Raw genomic sequence first — 21,561 nt, 5'->3', positions numbered from 1 at the left:
AATCATTTGTTAGTGTGTGTTAAGGAACATAAAAAATGTCATATCTGGGAGTTCCACTTATGAGAATATACCTTATTAGCAATAATATCAAATATGGTAATAACAATATTCACAAAGTATTCATTATCATGTTAGTTATGAAAGCCAAAATGTTTTTAAAATAACATATCCAACAAGGAATACTTAAGTAAATTAAGATATATCTTTAGATTGAGTACTGTGGGGTTATTAAAACAATGGTTATAAAGACTAAGCACTATGGGAAAATTTGACATTATATTTCATTTATAAGGAAGAATAAAAAATAATACACTATGAACAAAACGAAACAAAAAATCCATATGAAAGAGTATAAAATAATATGTTACCAGTGGTTTTATTAATTCCTGTGAATTTTTTGAGTGAATTTGTATCTATATTTCCTGTTTTCTAATTTTCTGGAATGTGAATATAGACTTTTTTTAGTTTAAAAACTAATACCAAGCACTGACTGGTGTGGCTTAGTTGCTTGAGTATCATTCCATGCACGGAGATGTTGACAGTTCAATTCCCAGGGCACATGCCTGGGGTTGGGCTCAATCCCCAGTGGGGAGAGTGTAGAAGGCAGTTGATCAATGTTTCTTTCTCATCAATGTTTCTCTTCCTCTCCCTCTCTCTTTCAAATCAATTTTTTAAAAAACATATAAAAATGTAAACTAATATTAAAATGTTATTCTTGGTTTCTTAGATACAAATATTTTCTACCTAATGATTTTAGAATTTATCTGTCATTTTATTTAAATCTTCTAAGTGATAATGGCCAAAAAATTTAAAAACATCGAAATATTAAAAGTCACACTAACCAGGTTGTGTGTCTGTGCACATGTATTTATTATACCAAAAATGATACACATACTTACCATCTTCAAAATTATCCCTATGCAAGGCTTAAATGTCAATTTTCCTTTTACTATATCACATATACTGTTAAGTATTATCGAAGTAAAGTTCAATATAGTGAATGGTGAAATTCACCAACCCTATCAATATAAAGCTATCTAAGAGTGTTAAATCATAAATATAAACCCCACTTTAATGCAGAAATCTGTAAAATTTTCTAAACTCAGAATGGAAAGTATCTCAATTCTACTATTTAACCATTTAACTTTTTGATTGAGTTTAAAGATGAAAATGAAAAGAAAAATCCCTAAATGCACAGTAAAGCAGCTAAAGGCAATAATACAATAAACTATTCTCAGAGAGTACAAGTCATGCATAAGTTAATAAATACAAGTTTTTCCTCTCAAGTTAATAGCTCAGAAAGAGCAACACACATTACACTGTGTAAGAGCCAGTGCTTTGTAGACAATAGACTATCTGTATACAAATAAAAGCCTTTTAAATCAGCAGCTGGTTCGGTAGAGTTTTTCAGATCAAAACATGACAGAATATTTCCAGATGAATTGTTCACTAGATTCCCCAACTAAAATCAACCATTCAAAAAGCTGTGAACCATCGCTTCTCTGCCTTTTGGCTAAGATCAAGTATAGTAAAAAGCTGTGAGCCATGATTTCATGAAGTAAAAGATGATGTTCAGAAATAATCACTAACTCATACTAAGTATAAAGGGCCTAGGAGATTCACATTTAGATACACGGAAAGTCCTTTTATTTTAGACACACACATACACTGAGAGAGGATGAGATGGAGGAAGGGGGAGGGAGAGGGGGGAGGGAGAAAGAGAGAGAGAATGAAGTTTTCTTATGTCTTCTTTTTTTATTAATATATTTTTTTGATTTCAGAGAGGGAGAGATAGAAACATCAGTGATGAGAGAGAATCATTGATTGGCTGCCTCCTGCATGCCCCTTCTGGGAATAGAGCCCGAGATCCGGGCATGTGCCCTTGACCAGAATTGAACCTGAGACCCTTCAGTCTGCAGGCTGATGCTCTATCCACGGAGCCAAACCAGAGCCTTCTTATGTCTTCTTTAGAAAGTACTCAGTTATTCAGTTTTATTAAACATACACTGGGTACTGGGATAGAATAGGAAATAAAAATAAGTTTCCTGCCTTCATAAAAGCAATATTCTAGTAGGAGTAGACAGCAAGTACAAAAGTAAATAAATAAATAAACAAGATCATTCCAGATAATGATAAGGATGATGCGATAGAATGGAGTAGAGGGAACCTACCTTAGAAAGAATAGACAAAGAAGGCTTCTCTGAGGAAGTAACATTGGAGTTGAGACTTTGAAGCTGGGAAGGAACCACACATGTAGAGGTTGAAAAGAACAATCAGAGGCAAAAAAAAAAAAGCCCTATGGAAGGAAAGTTTGGGTATATTCAAGGAACCACAGGAGGCCAGTGAGGAGGAAGGTGTGGTGACGAGGTTGGGTAAGAAGGCAAGGCTAGATCACAAAGCACAAAGAGACTTTTAGGCCAGGTTCAGGTGTTGGGAATCTTTTCTAAGCACAATAGGAAGAGGGGTGCTAAAGGAGAGGTTGGCATGATCTGATTTTTCTTTTCAAACGGTCATTTTCCTTGTTGTATGGACAAGTGATCTTAGCAGGCACAGGGAAGCAGGGTGACCAGTTAGGAGGCTATTGCAATCACCCAGGAGAGAGATGATAGTGACTTAAAACAAGACTTGAAAGTGAAAATGGAGAATTACTTCTTTGGGAAGCAGACAGAATTAATAGGACTTGTTCTTGGACAGACTGGGGTAAGGGTTGGGGAGCAGACTGAGGGAAAGAAATAAAAAGCTCTCGATAAAACAATCATATACCAGGCAGAACTGTAAAAACAAATATTCTGACCCCAGTTGAGGGAATTACTAAGGAATGAATTTTATTTAATTTTTTAAAAATTATCTTTATTGTTGAAAGTATTACAGATGTCCCCTTTTCTCCCCCGTTGACCCCCTCCATCCCGCACCCCACTCCCCAGGTCTTCACCACACTATTGTCTGTGTCCATGAGTTATGCATATAAGTTCTTTGGATTTATTTAATTACTTTATGTCTCTCTTATAAGAGTGATGGTAAGTGGGAAAGAGAAATAGATAATAGATACTCAAGTGATGGGCACTAAATCTGATTTACTATTCTAAGTTGCATTCATACTTACAGTGAGAGTATCCACAAACACTCTCATCTTCAATATACTCAGTCTAGAATAGGTCAGGTACAATGACTGGTCCAGGTTTCAAGGCACAACACATAAAACATGACTATGTAGAATGACTGCCAATTTCACTTGGGGAGTTAATTTTTGGCAATGCTATCCAACAGAACTTTCTGTTGTGATGGAAATGTTCTACTTACACTGTGCTACCCAATACAGTAGCCATTAGCCACGCGTAGCTATTGAACACTTGAAATGTGGCCAGTGGGACTGATTTAATTTTAGTTAATTTTAATTTTTTTAAATTAAACTTCATTCTTTTATGCAGTTTTAAGTTCACAGCAAAATTGAAGGGAAGATACAGAGATTTCCTTATACTTTCTGCCCCCAGACATCAAAAGCCTCCCACATTAACATCCCCCACCAGAGTGGTATTTGTTACAATTGGTAAACCGATCATCGACACAACATAATCAGCAAAGTTCATAGTTAACATTATGGTTCACTGTCGGTATGGTATATTCTAGTGTTTGACAAACATATAATGACATGTATCCATCGTTATGGTCTCATACGGAGAATTGCCCTAAGAATCCTGTGCTCTGCCTATTCACCCCTCCCTGCCCCCAAGCCCCTGGCAACCAATGATATTTTTACTGTCTCCATCGTTTTGCCTTCTCCAGAATGTCATACAATTGATCACACGGTATGTAGCCTTTTCAGACTGGCTTTTTTCAATTAATTTTAATTGAAATTGCCATTTGTGGCTGGAGGCTACCGTACTGTACAGCTCAGGTCTATGGGACTTTGTCTCCTAAAACTGATCTTCCTGCCTCCAGACCCCTCCTCCTTCTAATGTACTCTTCACACAGCTGCTAGATTATCCTTCTCTTTTGCCTTTGCTATGTGGTATCTTCACACACAAAAAAGGGGGGAGGGGAGAGGAGGGGGAGCTGGGTCTGGACAGGTAAAAGTTGCCAGGTAGAGAAGAGAGATCAGACAGCCCAAGCAGAAAGAGGAACAGAGGCAAAGGCTCCGGTGGTTTAAGCATGTGATGGACTTGACAAGAAAGACAGGCGGGTGTGGCTTCCGCAGAGGGCAGGGCTGGGAAGGACACCCTGAGTCAGCCTATGAGAGGCTGAATGCCAAGTCAAGGCAGAGACAATTATATAACTTAACCTGCCCATTTATTCAAAAGTTTATCATCCTCTGTCCTAGTTCTTTCCAAATCAGTGTTCACGCACTGAAGTATCAAGTCAAGAACTTCCAAATAAGCCGGGTTTCTAAAAATACGCAGGACCAGAAAAGCTTCTCCTTTTTGTGAACGATGGCAAGCCTGTCTAGGAGAGCCAGAGACAAAGCTTCACGCCTCTCAGCCACCAGCCAGATCACAGCAAATGCACTGTCCTCCGCTCTCCCCACAGCACCCATCTCTTCCAAATAAGAGGAAAAGAACAATTTTAAAAAGGGATTAACTCACAAAATGCTGTTTGTTAGAGAGCAGGAATCTTCATGGCTCGTGGAAGGACTTTATTCCTGGGGGTCAGCCTCAGTGTGGGGAAGATATGATCCCTACAATAGGCTACAACTCTGCAAACGCGCAGGTCAATATAATCTTGACAAATGCTTCTTAAACCTATTGAGCACCAGGTAAGTAAAACACTTGGCTGGTTAAGCCAAATGTTTTTGCTACATACATGTTAAGAGCACATGCATGGGAATTTGGTGACTTGATTTCTAGTCCTGGCCAAGCTACTAAATGGCAATGGGACTGTAAATAAACCATGTAATTACTCAAATATTTCTTCTACACTATGTGATCTCTTTAGGTGTTGCCTCACTTATCTACTGTGAGTGGGCCAAGTTTCATTTAGCTCTCTGATAAAGGAAATTCACCTTTAAATTTATCTTTTCACGCTGGCCGGTGTGGCTCAGTTGGTTTGAGTGTAGTCCTAAACAGGGGCTCAATCCCTGGTCAGGGCACATGCATAGGTTTCAGGTTTAATCCCTGATGAGGGCACGTATGGGAGGCAAACAACCAATATTTCTCTCTCATCTCTCTCTCTCTCAACATATCCTGGTCTGAGGATTAAATAAATAAATTTATCTTTTCTACCTTAAGTCCTCATTTACTACCTCAAATTCTTTTGGGGAACAAGGCAGATATAAAATGATTAATAAATACAAATTTTAAAAGATCTCCCTTCCTATATATTCTATCTATATGTTTTATGAATGTGAAATTAAACTGAAGTAGGTGCCCGATTTTTTTAACCTTAAAATAAATCTGATTCTCTCTGGGGGGGAAAAAAGGGCCTATATGTTAAAGGATTAAAAACAAACAAACAAACAAACAAACAAAAAACAGCAGCCCTGGCCAGTGTGGCTCAGTTGATTGGATGTAGTCCCATGCACCAAAAGGTCGCTGACTCGATTCCCCATTAGGGTACATCCCCAGGATGCCGGCTCGATCCCTGGTAGGGTGTGTGCAGGAGGCAGCTGATTGATGATTCACTTTCACCTAGCTATGTCTCTCTCTCTCTCTCTCTCTCTCTCTCTCTCTCTCTCTCTCTCTCTTCCCCTCCCTCCTTCCCTCCCTCCCTCCCTCTCCTTTCCTCTCTCTCTCTAAAAATCAATAAAAATATTTTTGGGGGAAAAAAAACACACATACAGAAAAAAGAATGACATACAGGTCTTAATTATAGTCTAAGTTCTGCGCAAGTTTTCCAGGTCAGCATTTAAAAATAACCCTTGCAAAATAATCTGACTTTATAGTAGATACATTTTATTTTTTCCAATCTTTATTCCATTGCTGAAACTCAAATTTCTTGGTTCTAGTCACTGCTAAAATTATTTCTTTTATTTTCTTCTTCAAAGAATTGCCTCTAACTCATGACGCCCAATCCCATTCAATTCAATAAAGGGACAAGTGCCAACTATGTGTCCAGTAGGTGGTGGGAAGAGAATGAGATAAGAAATAAAGCATCCTTAGACATTAAACTGAAATAATGGTGTGAATGAATAACAGGCCTGGGGCATTTTTAGGGGCTTGGCAGAAAGCCCTGTTTCCTTTGAAGAGCTCTTACTTTGTTCAGTAGTTAATTTAAATATCTTTTGTTCCATATGTGACTTTAGTTCAAAATTCTATGTGAGAGGCCTCTTGTCTTCTGATGTTGTTGTTACTCCTTTCATCACAGTCTACTAGATTTGATTCAGTCATGTAGAGAGATCTGGTTTCTTTCCAGCAAAAAAAAAAAAAGCTTGGCTGGTTCAAGTCACAATCCAGACTAAAATTTAGGTTAATATAGATGACTCCCTTAGCTAGACTAAGTGTAAGAAAACAGGAAGACAAGACACAGCAGGGAGGACTTGTGTTACCAATTTGTACATATAAGTGGTAACCATAGAGCGTTATATTAAATAGGTGGCAGGGAGATGGTAATCAACAGAAGTTCTTAATGGACAAGAAGATACAAATAATGAAAACATAAGACTAACTTACAGTTAAAGCTACAGGCCAATTGATTGTGACCAGATAAAGGAATGTCATCCATCTGCCTGTATTCAGTTTGGCTCAAATCAATGTTTCTTATGGCATTAAGTATTAGGCTGATCAATCCATTATACTAAACAGCCATTCTGATCTGCAGCTGTGTCCAGTAGCATGCCTGGGACATACAAGAATAATGTATATGACCCACCATCAGCAACACTTTTGATTGTTGCCCTGTAGTGATGATGGATTCGTGATCCATCCACTCCCTCACTGGTACCTTTCATGTATAGTTCACAGATGGTACATCAAAGTCAGGTGTTTAAAATGCCACATATCCAGAAAAACTAGGACTCTTAACGTATTCTGATTTCCAACTCATTCACTTAATAAACACCATTGAGTACTTTCTATGCGGTAGGCACTCTGAGCAACACTGTGTACGACTGGGGATACAGAAATAAGTGAGACTCAGTCCTTGCCCTTCATAGACAAGAAAGTGCTTAAACAAATCATGTTACACGACATGTAACACATGCTTAAGAGAGTGACATGCAAGATTCAGCTCTGCATCAGTGAAGTAGGAGGAGTTTCACAGAAGATACTCTAGGAAGGGTAATAAGAGCTCTCCACATCCAGCTGGCATGACTCAGTGATTGAGCCTCAACCAGGAGTTCACAGTTCAATTCCCAGTCAGGGAACATGCCTGGGTTGCAGCTCGATCCCCAATGGGGGCGTGCAGGAGACAGCCGATCAATGATTCTCTCTCACCATTGATGTTTCTATCTATCTCTCTCCTTCTCCCTTCCTATCTGAAATCAATAAAATATATACTTTTAAAAAAGAGCTCTCCAGGAGTAATGGGATTCATGAAAGAACGGAGAGCTTTCCAGGAGTAAGGCAGCATATGTGAAAGCATGGCCAGTTCAGGGAAGACAGATCATGTAGCTGGAACACTGGGTATAGGTTGAAGAGGAGGCGAGGAAAGGAGAGAAAATTGGAGAAGCAGTAAGGGGCCACATCAAGGAGGGCTTTGTATGCCAGGGGCTTAAGTGTTATTCTCAGAGGAGTGGGAAATCATTTAATTGTTCTAAGCAAAAGGTATTATTAGGTTTGCATTTCAATAAGAAATATACAGCAAGAACAGACCAGAGGGAAGATAACTAGGAAGACAAGTTTACTTGTTAGTTCATTTATTCAATCAACAAATATAGGGTGGGGCAAAGTAGGTTTATAAGTGTTCATACAGAAAATAATACAATAATTAATAAATAATAATATAGGAATAAACTCCGTGTTTTGCGTACTTACAACTTGGATGTAGTCCCATGCACCAAACTTTATTTGACATCTATATAACATACCGTGCCAGGTATTACAGGCAGTGATGAAGAAAACACACGTGGGCCCTCATTTCAAGGAGCTTAGAGGCAGTGAAAGATAAACTAAAGATGAACTAAAGTAGCAGTATGCATGGATATGAGGGCAAATGTAAGAGATGCATCTACATGACATTCACTCCATATGGAGGATGAGGGAGAAATCAAGATGACTCCCAGGCTTCTGACTCAAATGACTTGGTAGTAGAGGTAATATAAGAAAGCCAGATCTGAGCATCCTCCTGTGCACTGAAAGATCACTGGTTCCATTCCCAGTCAGCGCACACGCCCAGGTTGCAGGTTCAGTCCCAATAAGGGTGTGTACTAGAGGCAACTGATGTTTCTCACATCAATGTTTCTCTCTTGCTCGCTCTCGCTCTCTCCCTCCCTCCCTCCCTCCCTCCCTCTCCATTCCTCTCTCTCTAAAATCAATAAAAAAATTTTAAAAGAAAGCCAGATCTCAGAGGTAAACTACTTAAGACCCATGGGCTATTTAGATGGAGATAAGTAAATGTTCCTCAGTTTACTTGCCTGGACTAAAGAAATAGATTGAAAAGTAACAAGCAGTCAGGTAGTTCCAGAAGCCTTGGACAGTGAATGAAATGGAAACCAAACAACACGAATGGATAAGCAGCTGGTGGAAGAACAAGCTGGTGAGAAGAGCTGAGAAGGAAATGTCTGAGAGAGGGGCAGGAGCAATGGTAGAACTCTGTTGTGAAAGCCAAAGGAATAGAGAGTTTCAAGAAAGTGAAAGAATAGCCAATGTCAAAGGCCAGAGAGGTTAATTATTTCTAGTATATTCACAGCACTGTGCAACCATCATAATTTTTGAACATTTTCACCACCCTAAAAAGAATCCCATTAGCAGTCCTCCCCACCCCCCGCATTTATTCCCAACCTCTCCCCATCCCTATCCAGCCCCAGGAAACCACTAAACTACTTTATATCTCTATAGATTTGATATAAATATAATCATACAATATGTGATCTTTAGTGATTGGCTTCTTCATGTTGAAGCACGCATCAGTACATCAGTGGTTTTTATTGTCAATAATATTGCATTGTATGGTTATACCACATTTTCTTCATCATTCATCAGTTGATGGATATTTGGATTGTTTCCACTGTTTGGCTTTTATGAATATTGCTGCTATGAACATTACCGTACATGGTTTTGTGTGGATATATGTTTTCATTTCTCTCGGGCTTATATCTAGGGGTACAAGTACTGGATCATATGGTAAATCTGTTTAACAGCTTGAGGAACTGCCAGACTGTTTTCCATAGAGGCTGTAACCATTTAACATTTCCACCAGCAATGCAGGAGGTTTCCAATTTCTCCACATCCTCAACACTTGTTCTTTCTTATGGTTTTTGTTGTTGTTTTTTTCATTATAGCCATTCCCGTGCAGTGGTGTCTCACTGTGATTTTGATTTGCACATCTCTGAGGGCTAATGTTGAGCATCTTTTCATGTGCTTATTGACCATTTGTATATCTTTTTCGGAGAAATGTCTGTTCAGATCCTTAAACCATAGTTTAGTTAGGTTATCTGTCTTTTGCAAATACTTTCTCCTAGTCTGTGAGCTGTCTTTTCACTTTGATGGAGTTTCTCATTTTAATGAAGTCCAATTTATCAATTTTTGGTCTATATTAATGCATCCCTTAGCAATGGGGATACTTCCGAGAAATGTGTCATAGGCGATTCCATCGTATGCAGACACCCAGGCCATATGGTAGGGCATTACTGTGCATGACTGTGGACTTCCCCCTGCCTCCTCCCGACAGGGTCAGAATGGAACATCAAAGCTGGCAATGCTGCCCCATGAACAGGGATGTGGGCTGAAATCTCGGGGAGAAACTGACTGGGTAAGGCGTAGATCACCTTAGTGGTGAGTGTCAGGAGGCAGTGAAAGGTGGCCTGAGGATCAGTAGGAATAAGACACTTAGATGGAGAGATAAGGAACACAGGTGTGTGTCATGGCGGTGTGGTTTTGGCTGTTGCATGTGGGAGCCATGGTTAGGTTGAGGAACTTCATGGTATTTATAAAAAATCAAAAGAGCGTTTAACATGGCAAGGGCGTGGGACTGAGAACTCAATATTTTGACTTGGGAAACGTATTTTTGGTTCCATTGACCCTGTCTGGCATTGACTTGATGGAAGAAATAAAGCTTATCTGTGCTTTACATCAAAGACTTCCACAAAGTACAGGGACAAACGAGCTCCACCACCACAGAAAGCTTTCACTAAAGTGGCACTTAATGCTCGCTAAGGCAGCTCCTGTGGACCTGCGTCCTTGTATAGCTTCTGAGATCCTCAACCAAGAATTTACAGCATTATATTCTGAAGCCCCTCACGCTGATCTGGGAGGCTGTAGCGCCCTCTAAATACGTAGCACGGGGGGACAGGCTCCTCTGTCTGAAACAGGCCAGTGGCTGGCTGACGGGCTACCATCTGTGCATGCAAAATTGAGGTGCTGAGTGAGAGGGAATCAATCTATTGCCAAGCCCCACAGAAAAGAAAATTCCTCCTGAACCACATATCCTTCCATTTCTTACAGGCAATTCAGCTCCATTACAGTCTTATGGAACCACCATTAAATTTAACCTTATGGGTCCATCATTGACAAAAAAAACATCATTATGGGGCACAGGACTCAATATCTAAGAAGGCTTTGCCTACCCAACATCATGAAGATTTATCTGTGTTTTATTCTAAGAATTTAATCATTTTGACTCTTACATTTAGGTCCATGATCTATCTGGAGTTCATTTTTGCATATGGCATAAGAAAAGGGTTATTTTGTTTAAACAGAAGAAAACCAAGCATGTTGACAGGCTGAAGGGCAGAAGGTAGGAAATTAGACACTAATTGTGAAGCCAGGTTCCTGAAAAGGCAGGGACAGAATCTGGAGAGCAGGTAGAGAGACTAACCTTAACCAGGAGAAAGGCCACCTCTTCTCAGAGACAAGAGGGGCAGCGAGGAAAATGAGTGGAGACAGGGACGCTTCTGTAACTGCAGAGCCTATAAACTATGTCTCTCTCGTAGGAATTTACAAGGCATGTTAGTACTTTTAAGGATCTAAGATAACCTGCAGTCAGGAAATCTATTTCATTTTGTTTAATCCACCATTTTCTAAATACATTTGACCCAGAATTCTTAATTTCTTAACAACTATTAACCTATGATGAAATTTGTACAACATACGTAGGGAGGCAGTGATCTAGGCCAGGGACTGGAAACTTGGCTTTTGTGCAGAATTTGGGCCAAGGGTGGTTTTTGTTTGGTCTCCGTCCCTTTTTATTTTTTTTTAATAAAAAAATTTCACAGAGATCCAAATTCCTGACATATCTTGAAATAGCAAAAGACTGGGCCACACTAGATCTGCATTCCAACAAGGAAACAATTGGCTGGAACCCAAATATCCCATAGGGGGCACATAGGGTGGGGCAAAGATAGGTGTATGGTTGTTCCTGTGGAGAAAAATACAATAAATAATAATACAGAAATAAACGCTGTCGCGAGTCCTCACAACTGTGCATGTACTTTTGCCCCACCCTGCATACTCTCTGCATCACTCCCTACAACCTTCACATCCCGATCTTGTCACTCATTCGTGTCGCTGCCAGTTCCTGTGGGTGTCTGGGTATCATTCCTACACTAGGCCACCCTCTCGGCGTTTATACAGAATGAAAAGTTCCTGAAGCCTCTCTTAAAAAGCCCTTATCCAACTCCTCTCTAAATGTTTTCTCTTATAAAAGTGCTCTTCTTGTGAGAACTATGAGAAAGATTTAGAAGTATTTATGTCAGGAATGACAAAATGGCAGTGCATTGAACAAGTGCCCACATCTATTTTGTTTGACCTGTACAGTATTTTTTCTTTAATTTTTTAATGTTTTTATTGATTTTAGAGAGAGGAGGGGAGAGGGAGAGATATAGAAACATCAATGAGAGAGAAACATCAATTGGCTACCTCCTGCACTCCCCCAGTGGGGACTGAGCCCGCAACCCCGGCATGTGCCCTGACCAGGAATCGAACCAGTGACCTCTCAGCACATGGAATGACACTCAACAAACTGAGTGCCACCCCCTACTGGCCAGGGTTGCACAGTATTTTTTTTTTAATGGGAAATTTCACATTAAAAAGAAATAAAAATTTCCAGATTTTAATGAAAATCAGGATGATCTAATAACATTAGGCCTTGTTTCCACATGACAACAATAAGCTGGAGATAGTAGCATTTTTCTTCAATCAGGGCCTGCATTTTTCCATTTTCCACAGTCTCTACCACTCCCCAATGTCCTACAATGGGCCTGAATCATTTATTATCTATTTGGCCCTGCAGGTATCTGAGTTTGTGCCACGTAATTTAACAAAAGGATTCGGTCTTAATTAGCACAGTACATTAGGCAAGGTCCCCAATATCTTGAGTGTCATGTGAAATTTTACTTATATCTCAGCTATTTCACTAATAAAAAATAATTTCACATCCCACTCTCCCCTAAACAGATTGAAAAAATAACTAGAAGGAAATACAACATGGAAAATAGAATTTCAGATGAGTTTTCATTCTCTTCTTAATCTTTTTCTGTACTTTCCAGATTCTTAAAAGAAATAAGTACACATTGCCTTCATAATCAGGAAAATATAGATAAAATATATAAAATGTATCAACAATATGCTTGGTAAATAATCCATAAAGTAATAATCACCACCAGTGCCTAAAATGCTCAAATTTTGACCAACTGCTAAAACTTAACTGAAATGTACAACAATGTGAACACAATCAAATGGGTTGAACAGCAGACGAACCATGTCGGTGACAAATTTTAATGTCAAGTAAGCTCATTTGATGCAACATACTTTCCTTAGAACTAGTGTTAAACTGCCTGGGCAGCAGCTGTTCATCCTAACTCAACATGGGACGGAGTGTATCAATTAAGGCTAGATAAATGTTAGCAGAACAGCCTTGCTCACCAGATCCCTGTTTATGAAGATAGTTGGGCAGGCCTCCAACTTGCAAATATTCATTCTCTCCCTCAACTCGGGATTCTTCTGTAGACTCCACAGCCACCTACACTTGTGCTATGAGTGGCCACCAATTTAACAACAAAGCAGGTCATCAACACAGGAAACTGATCTCCACCACCCACTTTCTCCCCAGTTCTCCCCAGTGGAGCACAAGGGATGGCTCCTTCCATTTCACGGGGAATTTCAGAGTGAAAAAGAATTTGGCAATTGAATCCCAATTCTTCACTTTCGAAATGAGGCTCAGAGAGGTTATTGTTCTAAGAAAGTTGCAGAACTTGCATGTTAATCCAGGCCTCTTGACTCTCCCTCCTGTGTTTTCAGGTACACTTCCTAACTTGCAAGCGATACATTGTTAAATGACAAACAGTCCTACATTTGTATACAGTATATCAAACCCTAAAGTGATTTCCATTTTGGTTTCAAACATACATAAGAAAATGCTGCATAAAAGAACATAGAGGTCCCCCAATTTTCATACTTGAGTTCTGCTTCAGTGACAGGAACTCAAGCAATAATTATGGGAAAATAAAGGAACAGTTTTTCACTCAATCTCCTTTACTTTTTAAAACTTTTTTAGTTATTAAAAGATTACTTAAAAGGGAACTCAGTATTACTTCCACTAGTTTCATAATTAAATAACTATTGCATAATCATAAATACTGGTGGAGATGAAAAGATTATTGCATGATCAGAATATAGTCTCTTTTTTTTCTTTTTTGAGAGTATGTTTATTAAAACTGGGGACAGTGAGACAAAGGAAGGGCTTAGGATAGAAGAAGCAACAGGGGAGAGCCTAGGCAGTGCTCTGTTTGGCTCTCTAGAAACTTTATAGGAAAGAGGTGAGCCACATGGGGCTGTGTTGACTCACTGAGAAGTCACAGTGACGGAAGTGAGCCAAGGTGGGGCTGCTGTGGGCTCACTGAAAAGTCAAAGAATAGGGGGCCTTGGAGACAGGTCCAGGGGGTTAGCACAGGACGAGCTGCCACTGCCTGCTGCTTCCCTGATTGCAAGTCTTGTGGGGACCCTTAGAGTTTAGGAAAAAGAAAGTTCACACCCAAGAAAAGAGGAAGAACGGCATGGGCGTGCTCCAGAGAGAGCGGCCTGAATGTAATCTTTAGTAGATGCTTCAGGTAGAGAATAAATTCCTTAGGTGTAGGGTCTGAACTATTTTTTTCCCTCACAACCAGGACACACAGTGACTAGCGCATAAGAAATGCTCAGAAAATAAGTGCCAACTGAAATAAGTAAAATGATACAGATAATAAAATAAATTAACATTTAATTCTACCATTTTCATACCTGCCCATATATACTCTTTAAATACTCCATTCTTATTCTTTCTTTTTTTACTTTTAGTATATTTTTATTGATTTCAGAGAGGAAGGGAGAGGGAGAGAGAGAATCATTGATTGGCTGCCTCCTGCATGCCCCCAGCTGAGGATCAAGCCTGCAACCCAGGCATGTGCCCTGACCAGGAATCAAACCATGACCTCCTGGTTCATAGGTCGACACTCAACCACTGAGCCACGCCAGCCAGACCATTCTTATTCTTTCTATTCTTACACAATTAACTCAGAAAGACCTTCATTCTTTCATTGTCATTCTTTCTTTGTACAGCTATGCACGAATCCTTTGTAACTCTATTAAGGTGAATAGCTGGGCTTCCACAGGCTTTTGAAAAAAATCTAATCTAATAAAAGAGAAACATGCAAATTGACCGTACTTTTGTTATGCCCAAGCCACGCCCACCAGCCAAACAGAGCAACTATATACAAATTAACCCAACCAAGATGGCAGCCGGCAGCCACAGAGCTGGAGCAAGCAGGAGGCTTGGTTGCCCCGGCGATGGAGGAAGCCAAGCTATCCGCCTGCCCTGGCCAGCTGTGGCCTCCGCTAAAAGCAATAAAGTTTCAATTATAGGAGATAAATAAATCCCAGATAGCTGCTTCCAGCCAGCCTCCACTGGGAGCTTGGGTGGCTGGGGGCCATGGCCAGCCTGCAAACAGCCATAAGCCCCTCACCCAGGCTGGCCAGGCACCCTAGTGGGGACCCCCACCCTGAAGGGGCTGTGGTCAGCCTGCAAACAGCCATCAGCCCCTCACCCAGGCTGGCCACACCCTCATGGGGTGAGGGTCCCCGCTGGGGGGCTTGGCAGCCTGCAAACAGCCATCAGCCCCTTACCCATATTGGCCAGGCACCCCAGCAGGACCCCCACCCTGAAGGGGGTGTGGCCAGCCTGCAAACAGCCCTCAGTCCCTCACCCAGGCTGTCCAGACACCCCAGCAGGGACCCCCACCCTGAAGGGGTTGTGCCAGCCTGCAAACAGCCATCAGCCACTCACTCAGGCTGACCAGGCACCCCAGCAGGACCCTCCTCCCTGAAGGGGGTGTGGCAAACCTGAAAACGACCCTCAGCCCTTCACCCAGGCTGGCCAGGCACCCCAGTGGGATCCCCAACCTGATCTGGGACACTCTTCAGGGCAAACCAGCCAACCCCCACCCATGCACCAGGCATATAATAAAAGGGTAATATGCAAATTGACCCTAACAGCAGAACGACTAGGAATGACTGGTCACTATGGCACACACTGACCACCAGGGGGCAGACGCTCAATGCAGGAGCTGCCCCTTGGTGGTCAGTGCGCTCCCACAGGGCCAGGCAGACAGCTGCCAGCACAGCAGTGATGGCGGGAGCCTCTCCCGCCTCCTCAGCAGCGCTAAGGATGTCTGACTGCAGCTTAGGCCTGGTACCCGCTGGCTGTGGACATCCTCTGAGGGCTTCTGGGCTGCCAGAGGGATGTCTGACTGCCAGCTTAGTCCCGATCCCTCTGGGGAGTGGGCCTAAGCCAGCAGGTGGACATCCCCCAAGGGGTCCCAAGCTGCGAGAGGGCACCGGCTGGGCTGAGGGACCCCCCGAGTGCACAAATTTTTGTGCACCGGGCCTCTAGTCATAAATAAAAACATGGGGGGGGGGGGGGGAAAGGAGCTAAATATTGCAAAGGAAAATTAGGTCAACTTTACCACCTGCCCTATCTATCTCATACATGATATAAAGAAATAATGCATGTGAATGTGCTTGACACACCATCAAAGTGTTATCAAGTACCTTAAATGTTTAGTCCCTCAAAGTATCCCAAAGGCTCCACCAGCATCAAAACAGTCTCCATCTTCTTCCTCACTGTCCTCTAACCAAGTCTGCTTTTCTCAAAGCATTATCATGCCACAGAATTTAAAATGTACTCTTTTTGTTCCTGTTTCTCTGCTTTAATAGCTAGAATTGCAAACACACTTTCTCTTAACAGTCTTAATTCACAAATGCGCTGAATTTCAATTACAATGTAGCTTTGCCTGCATGTGTAACCACCATTTGTAACATTGTCCCTATAGAAAAAATAATTCTAAACCAATTTGTAAATGAATTTTAAAAAGCAACCCATTTTTATCTTAGGATAACTGGGACCTGAATCCTGTTCTGGAAGGTAACATGGAGTATTGGGACAAGATGTGGGGCTCTGAAATGTATCTCACCTTGCTCTGCTATTACAAACTCTGTGTCCTTGGGCAAATAACTTAATCTCTTTGAGTCTCAGCTTCCTTATCAGTAAAATGGGAAAAGTAAAATCTCTCCCAGAACTAAAGGATGTAATACATATATAAATCACCTAAAACTAAGCCAGGAAGATTGCTAAGTAACAGTTCCTTTTTCTTTCCCTCTGCATTGCAGTGCATTGAGTGATTTGTGACCTCCACTTCCTCCTTTAAGAAATGTGGTTTGGTCTTCTGTTTGTTTGTTTGTTCATTTGTTTGTTTTGAGCACATGCTATAAGTCAGGGACAAATCCTTGTAACAATCCTAGGAGGTAAGTACCATTACTATCTCATTTTACAGATGAAGAACAGTGGCACAGAGAGATTAACTGATAGGGGAAAACAGTAGATATTTTAGGCTTTGTGGTCCATATGAGCTGTCACAACTTTTCAACCCATTGTAGTGCAAAAGCAGTCATAGAAAATATGTAAATGAAAGGGCATGGCTGTGTACCAATAAAGCTTTATTTATGCATATTGAAACTTTAATTTTATATCATTTCATGTGTCACAAAATATTATTCCTTTGATTTTTTCCAAACATTTAAAAATGGAAACACTATTCTTAGCTCCTAGGCAGTACAAAATTTAACTTATAAGGTATAGTCTGCTGATGTCTCCACTCCATGGAGAAATAAGAACAGAAAGAGGATAGAATTTGATAGCCCTCAAGAGCTAGAATAAGATAGACAACAATAGCCCTAGCTAGCTTGGCTAAGTGGATAGAGCGTCAGCCTGTGGACTGAGGGGTCCCAGGTTCGATTCTGGCCAAGGGCATATGCCTGGGTTGCAGGCTCCATCCCCAGTAGGGGGTGTGCAGGAGGCAGCCGATCAATGATTCTCTCTCATCGTTGATGTTTCTATCTCTCTCTCCTTCCCCCTTCCTCTGAATCAATAAAGAAATATATTAAAAAAAAAAGATAGACAACAATATCATACTATAATTATGTATGATAAGTATCACGACAATGGCAATCATATTACAACACGTAAATGTATCAAAGTAACATACCTTAAATTTACACAATATTACATGTAAAATATATTCAATATATGGAATTTAGATTAATTCAGAAGACAATGGGAGACGGTACAGGTTTCTGAGCAAGAAAGTGTTGAGATCAGAGCTGTACTTAGAAGATTTTACTTGGCAGCAATGAATGGGAGTGAGAGATTAGTAGTTAACTACCAATGAGGGATAATATTAAAGCCTAATCTAATCTAGTAGCTTTAAGGAAGGAGAAGAAAGAATACATGGAAGGAAAGATCAATAGAACACTACTTACAAAAGACAAAAGGTTTATTTATCTGGCAAACATAATTTTTAAAAAGTCTATTTCCAGACAAGAAGGGGGGACAGGTGATTTTACATCCCCATTTCTCAGTGCCATCAGTACAGTACATGACTGCAGTAGACTAATTGAGGAATTTGCCTTTTTATGGAAACTTTAGAACAAACAGCCCAGATTGGAGCTTCCAGTTCAAAAAGAAGAGTTTTCTGGTATATGTAGCATTCATTGTTTTGGTTTTAGAAATGCAATAGAAAGGGCAGTTTTAGAAATGATGTTTACTTATTTATGGCTCCTTTTACCCCAGAGAATTTTCAGCAGCCTTTTCAAATTATGAAAGAGTATTCATTGGTATATATAGATATATCATTGCCCTCAGAATTTTAAAATAACTCTGCTGACTGTGACTCAGAATTTATATCTATCTTTTCTTACTCTAACAAAGAGAAAAACTGCAGTGCTGCAGTTCAACATTGCTGTCTCTATCAAATGCAAGAAACCCTACTCTATGGGAGCACAGCATGCCTTCCAGAACTCAAATTTGGAAGCTGGCTGGAGTCAGAGGAGGAGGGGTACAAAGAGACATGAACACAGGTAGCTCTAAGTCATGATAATATCTCATAAGAAATACAGTCAAGCCTCATGGAAACGCAGCACAGGGAAAGATGAATTGCACCTGAGCAGCCTGGAAAGCACTTCATTGAGAAGATGACATAAACACTGGGCCCATTTTAACAAGAGAGGACGGGTAATTCCAGGCTATGAGAATAGTGCAAATAGTATCAACAAAGGGATGTGGAGAAATACCGGACTTATCTTTTCTACTTCACAAGTAGTACATGTTGGCCGGCTGATGTGGCTCAGTGGATGAGCATTTACCTATGAACCAGGAGGTCACAGTTGGATTCCCAGTAAGGGCACATGCGGGGGTTACAGGCTCAATCCCCAGAAGGGGGATGCAGCAAGCCACTCTCATCATTGATGTTTCTGTCTCTCTCTCTCTCTCTCTCTATGCCTCTCCCTTCCTCTCTTAAATCAATAAGATTATATTAAAAAAAAATTAAAAAGTAGTACATGTTTATTGGCAGGGAGGAAAAGTGAATTGTGGCAAGAAAAAAAAAAAAAACTTAACATGAAATCCCACCACATTTTAGTTTATGCTCTTTCACATATAGGACTACATAAAATGGGATCATTCTAAACACAGCCCCCTACTGTTTTTGCATAACATCTTAACAGCACAGATATTTGTTCATTCCAGCTTGGAATACATATTGGAATGATTAAAAAACACTGACATACCTGAGTTCAAGGACAAGTATAGCCCTTCCTTATTGACCTTCCTTCGAACTCCTGCTTCAACTTGCTATTTTTTTTCTGTTTTCTTCCAAGATCTCTATCGGAAGATCCATACTACTAGCCACTGCATTCAATTTTTCTTTCTTTCCACATGAAGTCAAAAAGGTATGGGTATGACTTGTTTAACATACAACTTCAAGAGCAGCATTGCTGACATCTTTTAGATTTGATAAGGATTCTAGGTCTTCTGCCCTGCATGTCAAAGTGAGTTTGTTTGCATAATTAAAATACTTAAGCAAACTGGAAGAGCTGAAGAAATTACCAAATGGAAAATATAAATTGTTAAGAGACATGAGAGAGAGAATGAGAAAGTCCAAGATTTTTCTAAGTAGAGTTCCAAAGGGAGTGAAAAAAATGAGGGATGAGTCAAAAATTCAAAGAGATAATGGCTAAGAATTTTCTAGGATTGAAAAAAAAAAGTCAACTCTCAAAATCAGGGAGCCCAAAAAAATCCCAAGATAGATAAATAACGTCTTTAAAAACCCCAGGGAGAAAAATCATAATCTACAGGAAAACAACAATATGACTGATGGCTGATTTAAATACAGAAATACTGAAACAATATCTTCAAAGTGCTGGAAAAATAATTACCATCAACCTATATTTATATATCCAATGAAATTACCAAAAAAGGGGGAAAATGAAGATATTTTTAGACAAATAAAACTTAGTGGGTACCCCTCAAAGACCCACTAAAGACACTAGTGAAAAATGGACTCCAGGAAGAAAGGAAATGTACCAAGAAGGAAGGTCATTTCTCTTACATTTCAAAGAAGAAAGAATCAAGACAAAAGTGAAATCTTAAACAAACATATATAATGGGACAATGAATTAGAAATATTTTATAATCTTTGTATTACGGGGAAGACAATAAAGATGCTAATTTATTGAAGACTTTGAAGATCAATATGTATGTTAAAAATTTCCAGAAAACCACTAAAAGGCTAGCAATAATAGATATACCTTCCAAACTAGTAGGTACAGTCACCTGACCATCATGTTCAACTCTATTACTCCTATGTCAATAGCACACATGAAAGGGATTCTAGCTCTCCTTCAGGCAAGAGATACCAAGCTCATCCAGGATCTGGCATAGTATGTAGTCATTAAATATGTGTTCAATTAATTTGGCTGTTCCAGAATAAGATGAGTTTTATTTCACAAATGCATCATACTTCTCAACTCTATCTGAAAGGCTGACTTCATCTTCTTATTATTGGTGAGTGGTGTGACTACCCCTTCCGTTTTTTGTTATTGTTTTGTTTGTTTGTGGATGTTTTTTCATTTTTAGAAAATAGAACAATGAATGCTTAGGGTAAAATCTCAAATCCTAAGTCCCCAATTCTTACTTTTAAATTGGGGGGGGGGGGGGAGATACAATTTTACGCCAAACAAAGGAGTTACCAATAAAGAATTAAATGTCTTATTTTGATCATGGGAAACTGGCAATCAAAGGCTCAGGCACCCAAACTGTGAGTGATATTTTCCCTGCAGTTGGTAAAACTGTATATTCCACAACATATGGAATCCTACTGAAAGCTTTCACTGGCACTTTGCCTTGTTGAATAAAAGTTAGAAGTTATGCTTAGACATTTTTTAAAAATCAACACTGCCTTTTCATTAGACTAACATTTAAAATATGGCTTTAAATCATGGGAAAATATATTATTATGTCTAACACTGATTGAGCTCTTAACTACGTGTCAGGCATAGTTCTAAACATTTTCATGAACTCATTAATCCTCACAATAATAAACTATGAGTCAGGTACTATGACTCACTTTGTGTTACAGAGGAGGACCGTGAGAAATAGAGATTGAATGATTTCTTCAATGTTACATAACTTGCAGATGTCGATCAACGGTGGGATTTGAACCCAAGGAGTTTAGCTCTACAGTCTTTATTCTTTACCATTACATTCTACTGCTTCCCAAAACTCTTGTCATGTTTGTAGGCTAATCTACCTTATATCTATATCTAAAGTCAGACTTTGTTATTTGATAACTCACACTAGATGCATATTGCCAAAATTGACTATTCCATTTATTTGCAAAGGATCAAAATAGAGAATTCCAAATCCACATTCTATTTTTATTTATACTTACATACTATGCATAATCCTGTGTTGAGGAGGATTATTCCAATCTGTACCTTAGGACTCTACCTAGAATTTATTCATTCAGCAAACATGAATTGAATAGTCCTACTGCAGGCAACGCCCTGTGGTAAGCAATGATTTATAGCTACTTTCCTAATGGGCAACGCCCTGTGGTAAGCAATGATTTATAGCTACTTTCTTTCTTTTTTTTTTTTAATATATTTT

General features: G+C 39.9%; 1 protein-coding gene across 2 annotated transcripts in view; it reads right to left on the bottom strand.

Moving 5' to 3' along the window:
• The window catches only part of VCL (vinculin), a 110,788-nt gene that overhangs the window by 72,744 nt on the left and 16,483 nt on the right, over positions 1-21,561 (bottom strand). The window lies entirely within an intron of this gene.

Source organism: Myotis yumanensis, unplaced genomic scaffold (assembly GCF_028538775.1).
Source record: "Myotis yumanensis isolate MYYU_CA2020_CCGP unplaced genomic scaffold, mMyoYum1.0.hap1 SCAF_13, whole genome shotgun sequence".
Taxonomy (NCBI): Eukaryota; Metazoa; Chordata; class Mammalia; order Chiroptera; family Vespertilionidae; genus Myotis; species Myotis yumanensis.
This window is presented reverse-complemented; position numbering and strand designations above follow the sequence as displayed.